This window comes from Adiantum capillus-veneris, chromosome 24 (assembly GCF_014529385.1).
Source record: "Adiantum capillus-veneris isolate H3 chromosome 24, ASM1452938v2, whole genome shotgun sequence".
Classification (NCBI taxonomy): Eukaryota; Viridiplantae; Streptophyta; class Polypodiopsida; order Polypodiales; family Pteridaceae; genus Adiantum; species Adiantum capillus-veneris.
Window position 1 is genome coordinate 139,676,854 of NC_140954.1, and position 24,973 is coordinate 139,701,826.

At 41.0% G+C, this 24,973-nt stretch overlaps 1 pseudogene; it reads left to right on the forward strand.

Moving 5' to 3' along the window:
* Window positions 1-19,966: 19,966 nt before the first annotated feature.
* LOC147427246 (uncharacterized) lies at window positions 19,967-20,888 on the forward strand (annotated as a pseudogene).
* The last annotated feature ends 4,085 nt before the right edge of the window (window positions 20,889-24,973 follow it).

Genomic DNA, 24,973 nt, shown 5'->3' on the forward strand with positions numbered 1-24,973 from the left:
GTTTTTATGGAGATGATTGGCTTGGCCGGAATGGCCGTGGGCCGTATTGCCTTTGCTTTTCATTGGTATTTTTCTTTTGCCAATTTTTGTAGATGTTTGGCTACTTCCTTTGTTGCCACTGTTTTGTTGCTGATTGGCATCCACATAAGTCGGCTGTCTTTTTTCAAATACAGCTGTCTGCTTTTCGTTGTTGCTTGTACTGAAGGGAGTTCCTTTTGCTCTTGTTTTGGTATCCAAATGCGAGTGAAATTTGGGTTATGGCTGAGCATTTTCTTTGGGATCCACATCTGTTTTATGCCCTTGGTTTTTGGTTGAACTATCTCCTTCGGTTGAATTCTTTCATTGCATTGTTGTTTGTCTGTCATGTCATTTCTATCCTTCCGCATCCATACTTGTTTCCCTTGTTTTGGTAACCTAGATCTTTGCATTACCGCCGGTGACTTCGCATGTCTGTAATTAGCATGGTTGTCTTTTACCTGTCTGTTGGTCTCGGGTATCATGTTGTTCTTTGGTGGCATTCTTGCTTTTGGCTCTTTTTCCAGTGATTGCATGGCTTGTAGAACAACTGATTATTCCGGTATTGCTGAGCAAAGGCTATCACCTGTTGTTGATGTGCATGCTGAATTTTGACTGCGTTCGCATTCCAATCTATCTGCACATTGTACTCTTTTTGCCAAGGTTGTCCCAACATCATTGGGTGTTGTGTGCTTTCATCCTCCACCACATAGAATTTGTGTGGGTAAATATATTGATGTATTTGTACATGCAATATAGTCCATCCCAATGTTTTCAACGGGTGTGATGTGCTACTTTCCAGCACTTGAGGAGTAGGATGAAGTTGACCTCTGACTTTGAGTTGTTGGTATAATCCGTAAGAGAGCAAATTTGCTTGAGCTCCAGAATCAAGCAATGTTGTCGATTCAACTTGATTGCTGCCCACTTTGACTGCAATTAATGGCTCCACCGTGTCTTCATCCAACTTCGTTAGTCGAATGGAATTGATTCGCAATGGTGTTCCACTTTGTTGTTGTTTTCGTAGAAGTCTTCTTTTTGCAATGCGTTCTTGTGCTTCTGCTTGAGCTTCTTCTAGTACTCTCTGTTTTTCCTTCATTCGTTGTTTTCTTGATGAATTTGTTGGAGCATCTCCTGTGTGAGTGGTAGATGATATTTCTTCAGTCAACATCCACTAATCCAGCAAGATTGACAGCTCCACTTTGTGATAGATCACTAATCACAAATGGTCCCATCCCTCGCTTTTTAAGTTTCTTGGCATGTTGCTTCAAAGTATAAACAAGTACATAATCACCTGTTTTGAACTCTTTAGTGCGCACATGTTTGTCAAGAAATTCTTTTTGTCTTCTCTTTTTAGCATAGATTGAAGCTACAGCTCTCAAGCGGAGTTCATCTAGATTTTCAAGATCATCTATTCTCGAAGAGAGCTCATGCCCTGTCCATTCTAAGCGTTTCGCTACTCGTAGAGTTGGAATTAAAAACTCTATGGGTAGAATAGCATTTAGGCCAAACACCATGTTATACGGTGTTGTTCCTATCGATGTTTTGTAAGCTACCCTGTAGGCCCATAGTGTTCAGTATAGCTGTTGATACCAATCTTTTCTTGACTCTGACACTATTTTAGTGAGAACCGTACATAGTGTTTTATTTGTGGCCTCAGCTTGTCCATTTGCCTGTGGATGATATGGGGCAGATTTGCTATGTATGACCATGAATTCCTCTAGCAAATATTCAATGAATTCATTCAGAAAATGTGTCCCACGGTCACTGACAATTTCTATTGGTAATCCGTATCGTACAAAAACATTCTCATACAAAAAATGTGCAGTGGTGCGTGCATTTGCTTTTTGTGTTGCCTTAGCTTCCACCCAATTTGTGAGATAGTTCGTAGCCACAATGATATATTGGGTATGGGTGCGATATGCAGGGGGTGAGATAGGTCCCATAAAATCAATGCCCCATTTTGCAAATGCTCTTACTCCCATCATTGGCCGTAGTGGCATCTCATCTCTTTTTATTGGCACCTTGGTGCACTGACAAGCGTCACAACACTTTACAAACTCTTCAGCATCCATGTGCAATGTAGGCCACCATATACCTGCGGTTAAGACTATTTTTGCCGTCTTATCGCCCGAAAAATAGCCTCCACTTATTCCGCTATGTGCATGTTCTAGAATCAACAGGTATTCTCTTTCACTTGCACAGATTCTAAGTTGATTGTCCTTTCCACGCTTATAGAGTTGGTTCCCAATCAACTGAAAGTCACGAGCTTCTAGCTCTATAGCTTTTTTCCGTGCTCTTGTGATGTTCTCAAGGAACGTTCTGGTGGTTAATAAATCAATGATATATTGACTCCATGCAGGTGCAATGTTTACTTGAAACAATGTCGCGTGATCCACTGGTCGTTTGGCACTACACATAGTACAATTGGTAACATAAGAATGTGTGTCCGCATACATAGTTGGCCAATAAACCCCTAACTCTTTTAGTCTCTGATATGTTTTCACTGTTGAACAATGAAATGCACAATCCTGGACATGTGCTTCTTCAAGGTAGCACTCGAATTCTTCCGGATTTATACATAATCGTAGAATTTGGTCCGATCCTAGATGATACAGCCATCCTGCTATCAACTGGAAGTTTTTTGTTTGTCGAATTGTTTGTTGTTTGGATCTGTATTCCGTATTACTAAACCCACTTCCAAAGGAAAGAATGCTAACAATTTCCTGAGACCATTTGGGTATCATTTCAACATTGAAAAGATATGCATTTGGTATGTCATCATCTACTCCTTCAGGAGCTTCCCCGTTGTGTATCCTTGAAAGATGATCCGCTCGTAGATGGGTTTTACCCTTTTTGACCACCACTGTGAAGTCAAACTCTAGCAATATAATAAACCAGCGTACAATTCTCCCTGTATTGTTTACTAGATACAAAAGAGCTTGATGATCTATAAAGAACACAAATTTGTTTGCGAGCAAATAATGCCGAAATTTCTTTACATCATAAATCATTCCTAACCCTTCCCGTTCGGTGGTTGTGTAGTTCTTTTCCGCACTGTTTAACTGTCAGCTTGCATAACGTACTGGAAAATCCATTGTTCCGTCTCCAGGTTGAGAGAATAGGTCCGATTGCATATGCAGAAGCATCAATGTGAACATGAAATATCTTTTCCCAATCTAGTGCCTTCAGTACAGGTGCTGATATAAGGTTTTCCTTCAGCTTTTGGAATGAAGTTTCACACTCCTCGGTCCAATCAAAATTGACTAGCAAACGATACAGAGGTTGTGCGATAACCGCATACATGTATATGAATCTTCGATAATATCTGCAGTGTCCCATGAAGGATTGCACTTGTTTAGCATTAGTAGGCTTGGGTAGGTCCACTATGACTTTGACTTTGTCTAGGTCAGTGGTTATGCCATTTCTTGAGACAATGTGTCCTAAAATGCGGCCTTGCTAATCCATGAATATACACTTTTCCAGGTTAAGACAGATTCGATATGTCCTGCATTTTTCAAAGACCTTTTGCAAATGGTCAATATGTTCCTCTCGTAGAAGAGAGTATACACAAAGATCATCCATGTAAATTTCTAAGAATATTCGTAGGTATTCTTTGAACGCGTGCATCATTAACCTTTGGAAGGTAGCTGGGGCATTAGTTAAGCCAAACGGCATAACTCAATACGCATAAATTTCCCGTTCTGTGGCGAACGCTGTTTTGTGTTGATCCTCCCTTGCTATTGGCAATTGGTTGTATCCTGAAAACCCATCCAAAAAGAAATAAGCCCGTTTCCCGGCCACCCTCTCAAGTACATGTTCTGTAATTGGCAAGCGATAATTATCCCTTATGGTGACTGCATTTACCTTTTTGAGGTTCACACACACTCGCAGTTTTCCATTCTTTTTGGGAACTACCACAATGGGTGACACCCAATCTGTATGTTCGATTTCATAGATGAATTCAGCTTCCATCAGTTTATCAATCTCTTCTTTGATTCGTGTAGCAAATGTGTCATTATATGTATAAGGACGTTGTTTGCTAGGTTTTGCATCTTATTTCAAAGGAATTGTATGTTGGCATATCGATGGATCAACTCCTTTGAGGTCTTTATAGGACCATGCAAACACATCTTTATACTTCTTGAGAAGTTGTGTTATCCATTCTTCTTCTTCAGGCTCTAAATCGTTTGCTATATAGACCGGCTGAGGCTTTTCACCTGGTTCTGCAAGGTCTATCCTTTTTGCATTTTCTGGCCCATCGTAAGATTCTTGGTTGGTTCTTTCCTTGAATAGTGGTGTCATGATGATTTTTCTGTCCTGGATGGTAAATTTCCGATAGTGTGATGGTACATTCATGTTTCCCTTTTCTGACTCCCCTTTACCATCACTACCTTCTTTAGTAGTCCATATCTCACGTAAAGACCGTTTCAGTTCTTGGTATTTCTGTTTATGCTCCAATTTGGTCCACTCTTGGTCTTTTGTTGTTTCTTTTTTTTATTTTTGGGATTTTTGTGATTTTGTTTTTGTTTTAGCTTTTCGTACCTGTTTTATTTCCTCTCACGTTCTTTCCCTTCGATCTTTTGAGAATCTTCCTGATATTTGATCTTTTACACAATCCTCTGCTTTTATAAGCATCAAATAGTGAGTTTTACCTTTTATCCTGGGCATCAGGTTCTCTCTCACTTTGTTTCTTGCTCGTCTCCTCCTATAGCGTTCTTGGCGTCTAGGGTGTTGATTAGTAAAATCATAAAACTTGATATTCTCGGTTTTCCTTCCACGCTCACTTGAGGTGTCTGAACACTCATTATCTGCATCATCATTTACTTCCAGATGTTCAGAGGAGTTATAAAACTCTTCTTGTCCTGGTGGTTCTATCGTCTCATCTTCTCCTGGTATAATGTTTACCATGTAGTAGGGTAGCACATCATAGCCATCCTTATCGCAAAATTTTGTTGTTGGACTATCTGTAATGGTACAGGCATCCAATGCTGCTAGTATGTGTTCCCATTCTAGAGGTTCCAAGGCATCTTCAGGGAAAGGTTTTGGAATATACTCCTTGTCCTCAATTGCTCTTTCTAAGACGCATTCCTCTCTTCTTAAGATTCCACAATGTGAATCTTCGCACATCCATAGCTCTTTTTGTTGCCCTAACCATGCCGGGAGTTTTGATCCTGCTACTGTAGCTGAATCAAACTCTTCCACAGGTGTTTGGTTCACATCTTTGTAACTATGGTCTTTCAGGTGTATTTTAGTTGTTGTCTCGCCATGTCTGAGGTATATGTGGTCGTAACCCCAATCTTGGACCATCTTCAATTGTCGCATGAATGGTCGTCCCAAGATGATCTCATAATTGTTCATTTTTGTCGAAATCGACTACTGCAAATGTATGCTCATACTCGATTCCGCACGAAGTGACAATCACTTTTTCTAAGAGTCCTAGAGGCTTCTCCATGAACCCATCTGCCAATTGCAATTTCGTTCTGGTAGCTCTCAAAGATGGTTTTCCCCATTTTTTCCAGATTTCCTTGGTGGTGATGGCAACTCCCGCTCCACTGTCAAGGATAGCTTTGGAAACTACTCCTTGGAATTCTACTGGTAGCGTGGTGTTTCCATCTTCTCCGTCACAATACTCTCCAACATTGTTTAATGGTATTGGCCTAGTGTTTAATTGAGGTCTCTCCAACCAGGGATTTTAATTACGCGATGACGCATTTTGTTAAATGTTAATTATTGTTGTTATTATCACTATTTTTTTCATGTTAATAACATATCTAATGTCTTGACTTATGAAAACCGGTAGAAAACGTAGAACCGGCGGGACAACCAACAATCCCGGTAGGCCCGGCGGGTTTATGATGAAACCCGGCGGGACAAGCAAGAATCCCGTCGGACCCGTCATGTACCCCCTCCATATTTGGCGGCTCTATATAACCATGTAGTAGACATCACATCACATCACCTCTTCCTCTAAATTTGGTCATCCTTTAAAATTTAGAAGAAAAACTAAAGGTAAAAAAATGAATAGTCTTGAAAAAAATTAAAACTTAATGTAACTCTGATCATGGATCATTAGTTCTTTTTTGGACTGAACTAATTCTTGAAAGGAGATAGAAAGGTGAATCTTTGGGTCGGTATCTCTACATTTGGGATGGACTAATCTCATGTTTGGTTCACTGTTCTATTTGCTAAATTGATTGCTATATTGATTAGAACTTCTATCATGGGTCATTAGTTCTTTTTTGGACTGAACTGATTCTTGAAAAGAGATAGAAAGGTGAATCTTTGGGTCAATATCTCTACTTTTGGGATGGACTGATCACATGTTTGATTCACCGTTGTATTTGCTTGCTATTCCGATTAGAGCTCCAATCATGGGTCATTAGTTCTTTTTTGGACTGGACTGATTCATGAAAGGAGGTAGAAAGGTGAATCTTTGGGTCGATATCTCTACTTTTGGGATGGACTGATCACATATTTGATTCACCGTTGTATTTGCTTGCTATTCCGATTAGAGCTCCAATCATGGGTCATTAGTTATTTTTTGGACTGGACTTATTCATGAAAGGAGGTAGGAAGGTGAATCTTTGGGTCGATATCTCTACTTTTGGGATGGAGTGATCAAATGTTTGATTCACCACTGTATTTGCTTGCTATTTCAATTAGAGGTCCAATCATGGGTCATTAGTTCTTTTTTGGACTGGACTGATTCATAAAAGGGGTAGGAAGGTGAATCTTTGGGTCGATATCTCTACTTTTGGGATGGACTGATCACATATTTGATTCACCGTTGTATTTGCTTGCTCATGTTTGAGTAGATTGAGGTTTATTCCCTTTAGGCTTCACTACTACGCTTGTGTGTGATATTGATTATAACACTAATGTTTGGTTTGAATAATACTTGAAAGAAGAGATAGCATACTGAGCTATGTTTATTGGTATTGCAGGTATCCAATAAGTATGTCTTCCACCGGGAATGTGAGCGGTGATGTTGGTGTCTCAAGCCTGGCTTCCTTGAGGAGACCTCCTACCTCGATGCCAGGTCCTGCTTCGCAGGGCACCACTTCGCAGGGAAAGCGAAAGGCAGGTGGAAAAAGTCCAGGACCCGAGTGGAATTTTGTCACAAATTTAAATAAGTATCAAGATTGGAAATGTAACTTTTGTGGCGAAGAGAAATCTGGAGGAGCACCAAGAATAAGGGATCATTTGCTAGTAGGTGGCAATACCAGAATCCAAGGAGGAAAGTAAAAGGGCTTAGGGGCAAAAGAAGCAGCTATGCGCTTAAAAGCTTTAATTGGTAAGCTAATTTCCACGAGAAAAAGATCAAAACTCTCTACTTTCGACCATCACACCCCGGTATCGATAAGATCAAACCAGTATGAGGGATCATTGGGTGTAACGCCCACCAATGGAAACACTCAAAGCAGGGAACCAACTTCTCATATCGATGGAACTACACCTCCAAACCATGGATCTCCTGACTTTCAGGTAGGATCGTAAAAAAGTAGACAGGTTAGCTTACACACGAGCTTCAAAACGCTTGCCTTAGAAGAAGCACAACTTGCTCTAGCTAAATCCGTCTATTTCACTAGGGGATCATTGGCCATTGTCACCTGTGTTGCATGGAAGTCAGCTTGGAAACGCATTGGGGAGTGTGGTGCTGGATTTACCCCTCCAACATATCACCATATGAGAAACCAAATGTTGGATAAATGTTACACAAGCACACATCAGGATATTCAAAGGGTAATATTAAATGCAACAGAACAATCTGGATACACCATAGTTAGTGATGACTGGTCCAACGTTCAAAGGCAGCCATTGATCAACATCATGCTTGTATGTCCTCGTGGTGAATGTTTTATCAAAGCTGTGGATAGCTCTGGTCAAATAAAGTCTGGCAGTTTTATAGTTGACATCATTGGCGACGCAGCTGAGGAACTTGGAAAAGAAAATGTTGTCCAAGTAATAATGGACAATGCCAAAAATTGCAGGGCTGCAGGTAGGATACTTGAAAGTCGCTTCTCTCACCTATATAGTGTTGGTTGCAGTACACACAGCTTGAACTTGGTATTGCAAGATTGGTACAAGAGGGAGGACACAAAGTGGTTCAAATGGATAGTAGACAATGCTCGCTTAATAGTCAAGTTTGTTTTGAAGCGTTAGAGGGTTCTTGACATGTACCGTCAGAGGATGTCTACTATATTAAAACTGCCGTGCAAAACTAGATTTTGCACCAACTACTATACGGTAGAATCACTAATAAAAAATAAGAATGCTGTGATGGAGACATTTGTTTGTGCCACTTTTTCAGAATGGGAGGCCGGTCAAAGGGATAAAAAGAAAAATAGGGGTGATCAGAGATCTACTAGCTGATCGCCACTTCTGGGATGATGTGGTGGATGTGCACAATGTCATGATGCCAATTATGCTCGCATTACGCCAATTGGATTCTGCCTTGCCTAACATAGGTAAGGTGTGGATGGCTTGGTGGACTGTTCAAGAAAGCCTTGCAAATCCAGAGGAGCCCCAGGAGTCAATTGTGAAGCCTTGGAAGGCACCATTCACTCAAAAGAGGAGAGAAATTTTGAGAAAGTATGTGCATGGTCGATGGGTTGGAGCACATACTCCAGTACACGACGTAGCTTTCTTATTGGATCCAGAGTATTGGGCAATGGAAATAGACAAACTTGATGAGGAGCTGCTGGAAGACTTTTATAATGTGATAGGCAGGTTTTATGATGATCCTGATGAGCATGCATCAGCTGTTACTGATCTTACGAAGTTTAAACTCAAAGAGGGTAAGTTTGGTACAGAATTTGTGCAGAAACTTGCCACGGAGCAACCAGCGTGGAAGTGGTGGATGATGAATGGTGGTAGTGCACCCACCCTTAAACGCCTAGCTGTTAGAATCCTAGCCCAATGTGCATCCAATTCAAGTTCTGAGAGAAACTGGAGTACATATAAATATGTACATTCCACCATCAGAAACCGCCTTCTAAATTCAAGAGCTGAAAAATTGGTGTATATGTACTGCAACCATCGGCTATTAGCAAGAGTGGAAGCTGAGAACTACAAAGAGGAGATGCCGCGCTGGACTTATGATGTAACCAATGATGAGGTGGACGAAGACAGTGAGCTGCAAGGGGAATCTCATGAAGTAGAAACTACATGTACTTTAGAAGAGATTGAAGAGAATTTGGAAATTGAACCAACTTTGACCTGTCGTAGCAAGCGACGGTGGTTTAATTCATAGATTATCGAATCCATTGAGTGACTTCTATTTAAGTTCAGAAATTGTTTATCTTATAAGCTTTTTTTTGTATTTAGTTTAAGGTTTAGACATTTGCTTAATAATAAACGAAGCCCTTAAAAACCTTTACAAGGCCACAAATCACTATTAAAGCTTCATAATATACAAAGCCCTAACAAATCTTTGCATTATCACATATCATAATTGAAGCTAAAGTGAGGAAAATTCACAATTCACTTATAAATTCTCGCAAGACAACGAGTAAATGTTTTCAAATGTTACAAAAAACTATCCAAGTGATAGTGAAATATTTGTGAGAATATCTTCATTCTCCTGTTCACGCTGACCTTTAAGCTTATTATAGTCTTCAGACATTTTGAACATTGCATATAGCTTTTTGGATATCTCATACTCACATATAGCACAATGAAAGTTATTCATCATGCTTTGCATCAAGCATGATATATGGTACATATGTCCGCATGGCAAGCTGAAGTGACCACACCACTCATGAATGAATGATCTACATATGGGGCAAGGACCACCGTGCTCACCAGAAGCTGGAGGGGCCTCAATAGACGTTGGGTTCTCAATCAATGTGGCAGCATTTTGTTTTTTTATAGTCGTCTCTAACTCTTTTACGTGGCGAGATAGCACCTTCACCTCCCTTTGCAAGTCTCTATTTACGGTTGCTTCTACATGAGAGCCTTGTGTAGCTTGTGATGCTTGCTCAGTTGAGTTTGAAGCTCCTCCTTAACTTGGTGCACTTCCATTGATGCACCTTCTAGTGCCAATGACATCTCTTGCCGTGTGACGGTGTTTGCACTACTGCGAATGTCCTCAACCGTCATGTGAGGTGTCCTTGAGCTGAATTCCACTGCTTCACCCAAGACATAATGCATGTATAACATCTTGGCAAACCACAATGGACAATCCATATGATGCATAGGATGACCCATAACATCGAGATATATGTTCTCTCCGTTGTCTCGTATGTCTGCATTAATGCATTGTGATAGCTTGAGTCGGCCTTTCTTGATGTTGTCATCTGCAACGCCTGGCCATATGGATTTGACCATTTCTCGGTCAATCCTAGTGTTCACCTCTTTCCGTTGTGTACCCACTGGGTTGGCCCACTGGGAGCAACGAGCTGCAATTCGAGCGGTGTCGTTCACTCCACCGCCTTGACACATGGATCTGAGACGCTCAAAAGCGCGCTTAGCCCTTTGATTATCATTATCCATATCCTGATTAAACACGATACTTCAGTTACGGCATACAAACTTAACACTAGGTTGGTAATGGGACACTTTTATGTCCTGTTAAGTGACCATTTTCCTTGAATTATGTCAAGAGTTTCAAAACGTATTTTGAGGTGCTATCTATCTAGAAAGTTGTCTCATGAGCTGAAAAAAACTCGAAATTTCTTTGGAATATCAATTCCATATTTAACCTTGTCCTTGCACAACATTTCACAACCTAAACTGTGTGAAAAAACGGGTCCTGTTTTTGGCTTTTTTCAACTTTTTGTAACTATACCACTCTAGAATTCATGTTTGCGAGGTCTATAATGCTAGAGAACTATCTTTAGTAGTCCTCAACATGTCCTGATGCTTCTAGGGAGAAACAAACGTTAAAGTTGTAAGTTATGACCAAATTATAAAAATTGTCAAATCCTGTTTTTTAGCCAATTTTAGCTCTTCTATGATTTTTTTGGTGGCTTTCATGATATCCAAATGTATTTTTGATTTTCTATGTCCCATATTGTAACATAAAGCTAATATTCCTTGAGTTTTGGGGCACCTAATACCCTATTTTTCATAGTAGACAACGATGGTTGATTTTTTCAATTATAGAAGAAAACAAAACATTCTAGTATATCAAGTATAGCTTTTTCAATATTGTTAGTTTCTTGTGACAACTACATGCATTTTGTAGGTAGTAACCATATCTAGTCATAAGGGTCAAATTTGGCTAGATATTGAATAGTTTCTATGGGATTCTACAACTCATAATGTTGAACCCAGTTTTTTCATGTTTATTGTATTTAGCACTTCATCTTTGTCCCCAAGATTCCCCTTGGTAAGAGATGTATCATTATTTTGACATGATCCATGGCTCCTTATGAACCTAAAGGACAATAGGGAACTAAGAAAACATGCATATATTATTTGTATTGAGCGTGGCTATAGAAACTTTGATGATAGGTTTGCAGAATGGTAAAAGTTCAACTTTTTTGTACCTATTTCTTTTGGAAAAAAAAAAATAGTGAATGAGAAGCAATCATATGTTCTGATCACCAACCCATTGAAGTTAACTAGGGAATTTATCTCAAGTCCTACAAAAATCCCTAATCTTATTTTTATGCAACAAAACGTAAGAAATGACTGTTTTGATGAAAACGTAATGATCCATCAACTTTGGAGGCTTGGTGTGACCAAAAGATGAGAAATTTTACAAGTTTCTTATTTTTTACATGTGTAGTAGGCCTTGAACTATAACCTCATGAAAGGATTTTACAAAATGAGTGGATCTACTATGGTTTTGGAGGTTTTTTTCAAAACCCTGAAAGGACACTTTTATGTCCTGTTAGGTTACCAACCTAGTGTTAATGATAATCAATTGCTATAAGAGTAACCACCATTTTACGATAATCAATTGCTATAATTTTAACCAACATTTTACGACAATCAATTGATATTAGAATAACCACCATCTTACGACAATCAATTGATATAAGAGTAACCACCATTTTTTAAATCAATGAATGACAATTAGTGATTCCACGTGGCTTATTGCTTGAAACTTAAGAGAAAAAACAAAACTCATAGAAAATTTGTTGTCTATTGAGATATAACAAAGTGTTTTTATTACTCATACATCATCCATGGCGCATAAAACCCAATTTTTAAAAGTGCTTTTATAAGTCAAAAGTCTCAGAAAACCCTGCTTCATAAAGTGCTTCATAAAAAGGCTACACTTATTTCAGAGGGAGGGTGTAAGCATCGTTCTGGCTGGGCTTCAAATCTTTCTAATTCTTCGTCCAAAAGTGCCAAGGTCTTTCTGTCTGTGGATTTCTTCCTCACCCAACCTTCCACAACAATCCTAGATATGGCTTGTACCTCCACTGAAACCTTATGTTTGAACCAATCTATGTTGTAGTAGTCAGAGAACTCTCCAAAAAACTTACAAAATTTCCATATCACCCATCCTATGGCGTACACATCTGTGGCCTTGGTCCATGGGCATGGGTGATTGCCATCTAGTAACTCGGGAGCTCGCCAAGGATGAAGCTTTTGCCAGTTTTCATCGGTATTGTTGGTCTTTTGTGTCTCTAAGCCAACACGCAGAACCAATCCCCAATCAATTATTCCAATACGGGGAGTGAGATCCTTGGTAAAGTCCAACATGATGTTCCATGGATGGAGATCATTGTGGATCACTCCCTCGTCATGTGCGAATCACAATGCCTTCACCAAGGCATGGATCAATGAGGGAGCATGATTGAACAGGCTCTTGATACGTGTTTTCTTGTCTTTAGAGGGCTGCTCCCATTTAAAGTCTCCAGGGATCTTTCCTTTCCCCTCTTGATGCGCTACAAGCATCGTGAAAGAGCCATGTGGAAGGGGCACTGTCTCCATAAGATCACCTAAAGTTCCCCCATTGAAGTAGGGGAATATCAGAAACCATGGAAACGTTACAGAGTGGGCAATACTCCTCACAATCCCTCTATGGTTGAGATCTACCCCACTATATGATGCAAAGCTTTTCCACTGATGCTTGGCCTGTCTTTTGAACTCCTTGGCATAATAAGTATTCGTTGCAGGAAGGAAACCGATCCCTTTGATTTGAACTTGCTACCCTGTGCCATAAGCCCCTGACCCAAGTTTCTTGATCTTCTTAATGGACTTATTTGGAATGCCCAAAGTCATACTACATTTAGAATTGTATATACTTCTCTCCAGGTGACTGGCAGAAGTAGTAGAACCCGATGTTCCCTCAATGGTAGCCTCCTCAATAAACGGTTCTCCAACTTGGATGCTCCCCATAACTCTGGTGATAGCCATTCGCATTTTCTTTCTTAGGCCAAATGGTGTGTCTATGTGGGATGCTCGCCTTGACCTCTCCTTTTCAGCTCTCCATCTAGTGTTCCAATGCTCTAGCTTACCCTTGTCTACTTCTTGAGGGCATTCCTCTTTTAAATCAGAGGACACCTTGGGCAAATTGCCCACCCAACTGCTCAGTAATGAGATTATTGATTCGGTTGTTTTGTCTGGATATAACAACAACATTTTGCGGGCAATCTCACTGTATAATGATTGCAATCTAGACTCATCTGCAACAATCTGTGCTATATCGTTGGGATCTAGTGCACTGACGATCATAATCAACAATTGTCTAATTTTCTTTTTGAACTCTATCATTGAAGTAGCAGAAGGATCCATTTTTCCTGCAATGGTATTATTGCAAACAACACATTGTGAAATATAACTATGTGCCACTACATTTGGATCTTTTCTACGTGAAAGAAAAAGTGCAGTATAGACCATAGATCTCGTACTCTTTTGCAGTGACACACCTAATCGCAATTGAAACCATGTGCCAATGCCTCACCGTACGAAAACTTACAAACAGATGCTCCTGTCATTCTAGCAGCAACACACCTAGTCGCAATTGCAACCATGTGCCGAAGCATGAATGACTGGGAGCAACATAAAACATAGTCACCCCACGTTTTTGCAATGACACACCTAGCCGCAATTGCAACCATGTGCTAGTGCATCCACGCACGATGACTTCTTTCAAACAGATGCTCCTGTCATTCTAGCAGCAACACACCTAGTCGCAATTGCAACCATGTGCCGAAGCATGAATGACTGGGAGCAACATGAAACATAGTCACCCTACGTTTTTGCAATGACACACCTAGCCGAAATTGCAACCATGTGCCCGTGCATCCACGCACGATGTCTTCTTTCAAGATTCAAGCATATGAAGCATTATGAAATTATTTGAGCACACATTCATGCATTAGATGCTACCATCAATCTAGAAGCAACACACCTAGTCGCAATTGCAACCATGTGTCGAAGCATGAATGACGGGAAGCAACATAAAACATAGTCATCTTGCGTTTTTGCAATGACACACCTAGCCACAATTGCAACCATGTGCCAGTGCATCCACGCACGGTGACTTCTTTCAAACAGATGCTCCTGTCATTCTAGTAGCAACACACCTAGTCGCAATTGCAACCATGTGCCGAAGCATGAATGACGGAAAGCAACATAAAACATAGTCATATTGCGTTTTTGCAATGACACACCTAGCCGCAATTGCAACCATGTGCTAGTGCATCCACGCACGGTGACTTCTTTCAAACAGATGCTCCTGTTATTCTAAGAGCAACACACCTAGTCGCAATTGCAACCATGTGCCGAAGCATGAATGACTGGGAGCAACATGAAACATAGTCACCCTACGTTTTTGCAATGACACACCTAGCCGAAATTGCAACCATGTGCCCGTGCATCCACGCACGATGATTTGATAAAATAAATTTTATACCTTTAAGTTTTAACGCAAAAAACTCAAAAAAACATCAATAAAATAAGGAAGGGTTTAAAAAATTACTACTACACTGCTTTGAGAATGTGGAAAGCTGCCAGAAAGTTTCGTGAAGACTTTTCAATGTACCTCTTTTATGAAAAAGACAAGCACCGGCGTCGCCTTTATATAGCCACGGCGGGCCCGACAGGAAAGTGGATTTTACCCTGGAGGTCAAAAAAGATGAATGTCAATTAACATAATATTTGTTATTTTGCATTTCAGTCGTTATTAACCTAAAATTATAGTGTGATCACGTCATTTTGAAATCCCTGTCTCCAACTCTCTGATCCCTTGCTGTAGCCTCAAGGTGGGGTCTTTTACTCCAAATTTTTCTAGGCATTTACCTACTGTGGTCCACATGTTTGGTCGTAACCTTAGAAGTTCTGCTAATGTGTTGTGCATGCCACTGGGGTGGACAATAACTCAATCAATCCTTGTGAATCCATCACTTTGTTAGAAGACAGTCTTTGAGACGGGATTGCTCTCACTTCTGACTTGGCTTCATACTCTCCTAGGTAAGAGGGTAAAGTTCTCAGCGAGTCTGGTTGGCTGTGTCCTGAACTAATTGATCCTTGGTCTCCCCCTTGTGAATGTATCTCAAAGTTCATTTGTGACCTTGCCTCAAATTCTTCAATAGGAGGTAAGGTTATATTCTTTTCTTTTCTTGTGCTATTTATGTGGTTACTCATCCTATTAGCCTCGTTGGCTTCATGGATTTGCTTCCACAGATCGTCTAGACCGTTACAGTCCTTACCCATTTCTGTCAATATTTTTGGTTGGAACCCATCACTTGCCTCATTTATGGTATTTGGCACTATGATAGGCTCTCCTTTGGACTCATAGGCATTAGTGAGTCTTTCCTTTGTTTCTACATGTTCCTCTAAAGTTGGTTGGATAGGGGTTGGAGCTGGTGCCTCATGCCAATTTGCAGGTTTACCCAGCGGGTCTTCCATCAATGATTGAGCTGTTTCGATCATCTTTTTACACATTTCCAACCTTTGTTTTTCTATTTCTGCATACGGACAAGTCATCCACCTTTGCTCATGGCTTTGGTTCTTTTTAAGTCTAGCTTCATAAGCTTTTAGAAGCGCATCCAACTGCTCATTTACCTTGTCTGCCAATACAATTCCTCCTGATCCTGCACTTTTGGGCTCTGCTATTTCCTTGGGTGCTATGGTTGCCGTGGTGTGTGAGCTTAAGCTAGCTAGATTCTATAACCGCTCTAATCTATCCTTTGTATGTTTCAACTCCTCAGATAGAGCTGTTTTCTCTCGTTCCTTCCTGGCTTTCATACGCGCCTTTCTAGCTTTCCAAGTGCTTCTCTGATCTTCCGTTTCTGAACTTTGAGCATCGGTTTTTGGCTCTTCAACTATGGGTTCGTTCATCATTCTTTGAGCTTGGGCTCGTGTTACTGCCTGAATAGGTATGATTGTTTCATTTTCCAACCCTCCACTAGAAGGTACTATTTCTAGCATGTTCAAGGTGGTTTTTGCTCCTTTGCTCGGGTTTTTAGGGCAATCGGGAATCAAATGAGTAACTCCACACTTAGTGCAATACGCGTTGACTCTAATGATTTCATCATGAGGACAGTCTCTTAGCCAATGGTCTCCACCACACTTGTAGCAGGGTCCTTTGGGTTGTCGAGGTGCTCCTTGAGCTCCTCTTTGTTGGTATGCATGCCTCCGTTGGCTATGAAGAACAATGTTTGCTCATCTAAACTATATCTCCCTTCTGTTGCTGCCTGTGCAGCTGTTGGTGGTCCTGTACTTCCTATCATGCTCTAGGGTTGTGGAGTCGAGGGTTCTTCCAGTGGATAATAGACAGAGTTTGCCGCATATCCATTGGGATCTTCATAATATGCATGCATAGACACCAAAGCCTTATCCTCTGATTTGGTTACGGTTGGTGTGTACATTATACCAACTAGTCGTAATTCTGGTAGGGGTGGTTTTTGCCCCAACACCGGTTGTGGTCTTTCTACACCTACAGGTCCTGGTAGGTTCCGTGCTTGATACCTAGGCATCGGTGGAACTTGAGGACAAGCTAACGGAGCTTGGGGAGCGTAAGGTCTCTCTCTCACATATACCTTGTTATAATAACATTCCTCAGTCCCATGGTTTGTCCATTTTTGCTCAATAGCACACCACTTGGGCTGTTTAACCTGGGGTTTGGCGTACAAGTTAATCTTTTTTAGCACTTCATCTACAAGCTGCTCTTGGTTTACAGCTACTTCTCATTTTGGTGATGTCTTAGAAGACTTGCTTCCACTTTGTTGTGAAGATGAATCGTCGTCAAGGTCCTTGAACTCCCCCTCTTTGTAGACCACACAATTGTGCACAAGGTAAAGAGCCTCCTTGGTCAACTCATTCAACGTCATGCTTCTTTTCATATGTAAGTCTTTCTGGAGATCTGTATTCCTTAGCCCTTGGATGAATATCAACATGAGTCATTTGGACACCTATAAGTTGGTCAATGAGTCAAAAATCTGTTCCGACAACCTATTTCTGATCAGTCTACCCAACTCCAATTTGGACCAAAATTGACTAGAAGGCTTGCCTTAGGCTATACAACACCTTGCTATGCCCACTGTCAATGTCTGGCTTCAATTTCTTGCTTTAGTCATCCTACGTGTAGGATGTCTTTTTGGCCTGTTTGACCCCAAACTTGACCCACAACTTTCCCTTGATGTTAGTAACCCAGTGGTATGCTTAAATTTTGGTTTGGATTTCAAAAGTCCCCAATTTTAGCTGTTCTTGCCTTTTTCAGTCAAAAGTGCTAAAGTCTGCTTTGAACTCAATTTTCTCTCCCAAATGAGATGAAACCCCTTTCAGTCACTCAATATATCATGCAAGACATGCTCATGCAGCCATCTTATGGTTTTGGTCTCAAAATAATGTTTTGGCACAATTTGGGTAGGATGTCTGGAAATTTCAGTCTATCTGGCCTTATCCTGTCAAGATATGGTCAAATTTCCACTTTCCAGTTGAAATTAGGGTAAACCCCACCTTTTGAACACACTCGTCAACTCAAAATCCCAAAATTCCCACCAGATTAGCATGTAGACATCCTACGCGTAGGATGTCTCCTGGCTTGAAATTATTATTATTATTATTATTTTTTGACAGAAATGCTCCTGATGCTCTGTAGCTCTATCAGAAACACTCACAGTAACTTTTGGACTTCACTTAGGCTTGAAACACACTTTTGCGTCTTTTTACGTCTTTTACAAACTTGTGATGACTTTACCAAGCAAGTATACATGCATGAAATGCTCTGGATCCTGAATCATGATGTCCTACTTACTCTACTCCTGCTCATCATGTGAAATGGTGATAATAGTGTTTTGGTTGCTTTCTGGCCTCTCTGGACTCTCAAGCTTTCCTCTCACCGCTTGTACCACTCTAACTCCTACTCAAGAACTCAACTACTACCTAAAACTATCTTGGTCTACCTAAGTCGAAGGATCTAGGCCAGACACACGCTTCCTAAACTCCCTCTAAGACCTAGAGAGTCCTCCACCCTCTGATCCTATCAAAATGTAAAACGAGACTCTTGGCAAGACAAAAATCCCAATCCTCAAGGATTAGTCTCGGTCACCTACCTAAGGTTTTCGTCCTCGGCAGCGGCGCCAATGTTGGACGGGTACGCCACGACAGACGTCAGCACAGCGAGAACTCACCTAACATATAATGTGAGCTAAGGATGAAGCTCGACCCGCAGGTGCGTGGAAGCAAGCATAAGGTGTCAACCTACACTCGACCGACTCCTAACTAATTCCTACAGAGGTCTCTACCAATTGTCTAAGTCACAGCCCTCAAGAGTGCATAACAGGAAACTTCCTACAACGCTTGCTAGAGACGAACACCCATCAAACAATCTCGAAACACCATAGAACTTGAAGGAGATCCTACTAACACCAATAGGTCGCTCTCCCTAAGGTCTAGAAACAAAAATCCCAACCCAAAACACCCGGTGCAAAATCACGTAGGATGTTTGGCCGAAATCTGGAGGTCTTCCTTTCCGAAATCTAAAATGCCTAATGTGTAGCTCTACTCAATGTGAACACGTGGATATGCTTCAATGCAAAATCGGACAACGTATGCTCACCCAATCACCCGATGAAGCTCGTAGAAGGAGCTCGCAAAACCGAACCGTACGCGCACAATGTAGGTATCGGCGCGTAGCTCTTGTCAGGGGCAACACGCTGCACTTCTCCGCACTCGATTCCGACCAGCGGTGCCCACGTAGCGTCAAGATGAAGCTCACACTCTCTCTCGTACACAGTACGCTCACTCACAGACTTCAAAACTTGTTAAAAAATGACAAAAAAGGTTTTTCATTAAGGTCAAAAAGTGGTGTATATACCTTACAATTCTCAAACCCTAACGTTCCAAAATCAACCAACTACTCCATCTATCTATCAAAACTGGGATACAATCTCGAAAATTCTGTAAGTCCCAATATTTACAAGGTGAAAAATCTGGTTTTCTCAATAAATGAATAATTACAAAAAATGATAATCCTCCGAGTAGTTAGCCCCTCCGTGGGGTGTGTCCAGCTTCTAACACTCTTAGACTTTTGAATTGAAGTGAAGAAGATCATAGCCTGAAGGTTCTTTTATTCCCCGTCATCTTCTCTATTATCTGCTCGATGACATCTTGTGCCTTGGCTTGGTTGTGTGCGTGTGTTGCCCCCAAGTTACCTGTGTGTGCATGCCAAGAAAGAGCGAGATAAGTTGTGTGAAGGGATAGGAGAGATATGGCAGATATGAGCTAAGATATGTTTAAGGCAAAAGTATCTATGGGGTTGAGTGTCATTGTTTAGGTGTATGAGGAAGAAAGTGATCGATTTTGAGTGTGTGTAATGGGCGATGTCCAAGAGAAAGTTGATACAATAGGGGTTTTTAAATTGTGATATAGTAAGTGTGAGTTTGTGTGGTTTGGGGTGTTGGGTATCTGTTGAGCTATAAAGAGGCAAGTATACAACGTGTTGTGCGGGTTTTCTTCTTCGCCCATTCCATCAGTGGTGCCCCCACAGAGGACTCGCTCATCGCGTTGAAGAAGAGAGTGCACGGAGAAACCAAAGGAGAACATGGCTGCTCAAAGCTATGGCCCTCTTTCCGCAGTTGAGGAGGATCCAGTCGATTGGATTGCAGACTTTGAATTATACATGCTATCACTACAAATTCCTAATGAAGACAGCAAGATGGAAATTATTCCATTGGTTCTACGAGGCAAGGCAAAAGCATGGTTCGATGCATTGTAGGGTGAGCCGCAACAGGCCTAGCCGGCTCTACAGGCTAGTTTCTTACAAATTTTTTGAAAGGAAGTATCACCTATGGATATGGACACGAAGTTGAAGGCACTCAGGCAAGATGTAAGTGAATAATTTAATACTTTTCTTAATTGGTTTGAAGAATGTTGGGCAAAATTAGCCACATCATTGCAATTAGCCAACGGCAACTATTTCAAGATGGACAAGTTTATGGCGTGCCTACATCCTAAGGTACGAGAAAAGGTGGATTTCAAAAGCCCCGAGAACTACAACGGTGTTGTAGAAATTTCTCGAGTAAAGAGCAAGAAGATCAAGAAGAAGATCGAACAAGGTATGGTGGGATACGAGCGGCCACCGAGCCCTCAAGACGAGGTTCGTGCAGAGGATCAAGCGAATCATGGAGTGGCAACTATTCCTCAACACTGGGTACGTACTATTCAAGATTTGTTGGAACAAATGCAAGAGCCTCCTTTGAGTGTAATGGGCAGAGGGCAGCAAAGAGCAGGCAGAGGAAGAGCTAGGCAGGTGCCTGGTCGTTGTTATAATTGAGGCAAATAAGGGCACTATGCACCGGATTGCCCACATCCACCATGGTAAAGAGGAGGTGTGTATCCACTATTCGGAAGAGGGAGAGGGCAAGGGCAACTCAACGGGAAAAGAGAGAAGCAGTCTGACAATCCTGTACCTCCCGCTCCTCAAGGTAATGAAGAAGCTCATCGTGTTAATATCATTGGAGTAGATGAACAGGTAGTGGATGTTCTGGCCACCAACAAGAGAGCACGTGAAGGAAGAGAGACGGAGACAGAGCAGGAGACTAGAGCTTGCAAAGTCAAAGGGAAGGTCGACGAAGGTAGAGAGCCCAAAGAGACAAGCAAAAGACGAAGGAGGTGTAAAATCAAGCAATCCGACTACCAACTTGGAAGGGATCACACAAAATATGACTTGGTGAGTGATGTCAAGAGCCAAAAGGCTAATATTACTTTCAATCAGCTGCTTGCTTTAAATCCTAAATTGCGATGTCATTGTTGTCCTAGTGCTAGCACCAGGCTTCCACGAGCCAAAACAAGAATGCATATTGTGGGGAATCTAGCATTGAGGGTTGGAAGTCCAGCAGATGTGCTTCCGCTTGTTGATGCTCTTATATGAAATGAAGATGTAGGTACAGGCATACATCAATGGAGGGGCTCAAGTGTGTGTCATGACCGAATCCTCCATGAAGGATGCAGGAGTTAAAGCAGTGGTGAGATCTAATGTGTGAATGAGGATGGCCAACCATACCAAGGCAAGGTGTTTGGGCATAGCACAGGATGTGAAGGTATGGGTGTTAAATGCCTTATTGATTTCTTTGTTATGAAAGCTGACAACAATGCCTACCCTATCATATTGGGTAGACCATGGCTTCTTGCAATTGGGGCCAAGCAGAATTGGGGGAAGGGGGTATTTACTTTATTTGATAAAAAGAATGATAGGCAGGTTATGCTTGATCTACGGACGAGGGAGAGTTTCTCTCATCCCATGGTGAAGGATGAGGGAGGTGATTCTACGACAAGCTATGAGTACGAAACGGAGTCAACCTATGATGAAGGCTACACAGATACAGAAGAGGAACAGAGTGATGACAACCTCCTCCACATTGATGCTGATCTCTTTGGGGTTGCTATCGATAACTCCATTCCAAAAGAATGTATGCAAGCTCAAGTTTCCCCTTTTGATGCCCAAGAGGTAAGAGGTATGCTAGGAGAAGAATTAACAAAGAGAGAGACGGAAATTTATGTGCAACTCTGTGCATCCTATCCTAATTTGTTTGCCACTGAGTATAAAGATTTGAGAGGTGCCAAGGAAGTCGAACACAGGATCATACTCAAGGAGGGGCATAAACCAAAGGTCCAAAAGCTAAGGAGATTAGGTGAAATTCAGCAGGAAGCTCTTTGGCAGGAGATCAACAAGCTATTGGAGGCAGGTATTATCTATCCCGTGCAAGAATCTGAATGGGTCTCCCCGGTTGTCATAACACCTAAGAAGAACCGCAAATGGTGAGTGTGTGTTGATTATAAGTGTTTAAATGCTGCTATCAAGCGAAACTATTATCCCGTACCCTTTTAGAATGAAATTTTAAATCAAGTTGCAAGTCACAAAAGGTACACTATTATGGACGACTGCTCAGGGTACTTCCAGATAGGCATTGCACTTGAAGACCAGTTGAAAACCATTTCATTTTTCCATGGGGATGTTTTGCCTACAGCAGAATGCCCTTCGGCTTGGTGAATGCTTATGCAACTTTTCAAGATTGGATGAATAAAGTGTTTGGTCCCTACCTTGCGGGTGGTCAATTGAATCCCAAAAAGTGCAAGTTAGCTCAACCTCGATCGGCTTGACGAGCTTATTGCATACAATGTTGCAAAAAGGGAGGACATTTCCTAAAAGATTAATGTCCTAAAATTCCTTTAAACAAGGGTAAAACAATAATAAACGTAGTCCAAGTGATACCTTGTAGCTCATCTGAGAGTGAACCAATTGTTCCCATCAAGGTAATCACTAGAGTCCAGGCTAAGAAAAAGAAACATAACTCCTATGATGATTCGGAGAATACAAAAATTGCCTCTCAAAAGATCAAAAGAAGCCAAAACAAAAGAGATGAGATGAGAAGACAGAAACAAAAGACTGAAATCAAGGAGAAAGCAAAGAAGCTATTCCAATGAAAGGTGAAAGAAACTGGAAGGGAATTCAAAGGCAACCGTAAATTCTCGAGGATCAATTTTGGTTGATAAAATTTTTGAGCCTATTAATGCAGCCTTGGAAGCCTACCAAACGGGAATTAAAGCAGGCCAAAACATGAAAAACAAATGGGAAAACTATCCTTCTCCAGACATGGAAGCAGCTAAGCTTGAAGCTTATCAAAATTTGGTAAGAATCACACAAGAAACACTGGAAAACAAAAACCCAAGCTCGAAAGTATAGAAAAACCTGAGGAGCTTGCGATTAGAGACACTATAGAAAAATCCAAAGTGGTGGTAGAACCCCACTTTGAAAGAAAAGAGCCAGAACTTATAGTGCCAGATAGCGAAGATGCCTAAGACAGAATTCCATTTGTAGAGGAAGACTGGCCAGGACACTTATAGGAAAAAGTTAGAGATATCAATGATGGGAGCCTAACTCTAAAGTCAACTTGTATAGAGGAAGTATGGTTAGACAACCTACCTCCTGATATGGACATAGATGTACAATCCTTGTGTGGGGATTGCAGATCTGAAGCTTCAAGAATGTCAAAAGCATTGACCTTGAAAACATTACCCTCTTACTTGGGAGATAACGAAGATGAATCCATAGTGTGCAAGAACACTCAATTAAAAAGAGTAGAACAGACCCAAAAGTAGCCAACATTCATTCATTCATGTCTACACCCATCCAATGCACTCTTAATTTGGGAGAACTATTAAAACTCAGACCATATTTATGGAATGATCTACAAAAAAACCTAGAGAAGGTGGGGATAACAGGGCTAGTTGCACAAAATTTGGGAAAATTGAAAACCTAAATGGACAGCAAAGAAATTCGATCTGTTCCAATGAACAAAGTTGGAGAATATTACGAAGGGGAAGAAAGAAACACAATCCTTCCAATGAAATATAACGACATTGAAACCATGGAAATACTGGATAGTAGGGCAGGCATAGACATAGCCACAAAAGCAGTATTGGAATCCTGAGGACAGCAAGCCATTAGACAAACTCGAATGAAATTGCAATTGTCTGATGGACACTTTGAAAGACCATTAGGGCTGCTTGAAAAAGTGATAGTCAATTCCTGTGGGATTGAATATCAACACACTTTTGCCATAGTAGACTTTGGAAAAAAAACTTAATTACGAAATCATATTGGGAAGATCTTTCATGCGACAGGTAGAGCTTATCCAAGACTGGGGAAACAATTATCTGTACTTGAAGCAAGTGGGATCTATAACAAGGGTTAATCTAAAAGATCACACTTATAGAGATGTCATGAAAACGTCCATACAAGAGTTTGATTTAGTCTCTTCGGGTGAAAATAAGCTTCCTATGTGGTTGAACAAAGACACTCCTATTTGGATGTATGGAGCTTCAATAAATGGGAGCTTAAAAAGAGAATAATTTATTTTAGAAAGGGATTGTATAGACGAAACCCATGCACCTGAACCCTTTCCAGAATATTTGAGTGGACTCAAATTTTGCGACAATGGATGTGTGTGTAAATATGTCTATGCCTACTCAATTTTGCAATGAGGACGGCTATGGCATAATTCCCATACAAATGATTTCAACCCTCCACATTGAAGATGAAATTGAGGAACCCAAGGACTTGATGAAAGCTCAACAAGTCTTTTGAGACCTCTACTACGATGCAACAGATGAGTTACAAGAACACTCAGCTACCTAAAAAGATTCGGGGTCAGAAAAAGAACATGTGAGAACTAAGCTACTCTTGAAAGGAGGGGAGGAAATATTTTTGCCTTTCCTAACTAGAAACCGAGAAGACAAAAATGGTATAGACAAAAAAGGGCATAAAAAATGTGAAAGTTAGACTTATGCCATCAATCTCCAGTAGAACACAGTTCTTGATGCAGATAGATGCACATGATTGTGTCAAGGACAAAATCACTGGTAGATATTCTTAAAACAGAAATCCAAGAATGTAGAAAACATCGGGAAAGACGAGAAAGGATACTCAAGCAAAGCCGAAAAAACAGGAAAAGGAGTCAACCATGACACGAGTTGAGCGGAAAAAGAAATATAAAGAGTTGAGAAAAGCTCTAAGGAGATATATACAACAAAAATGGAAACCACAAAA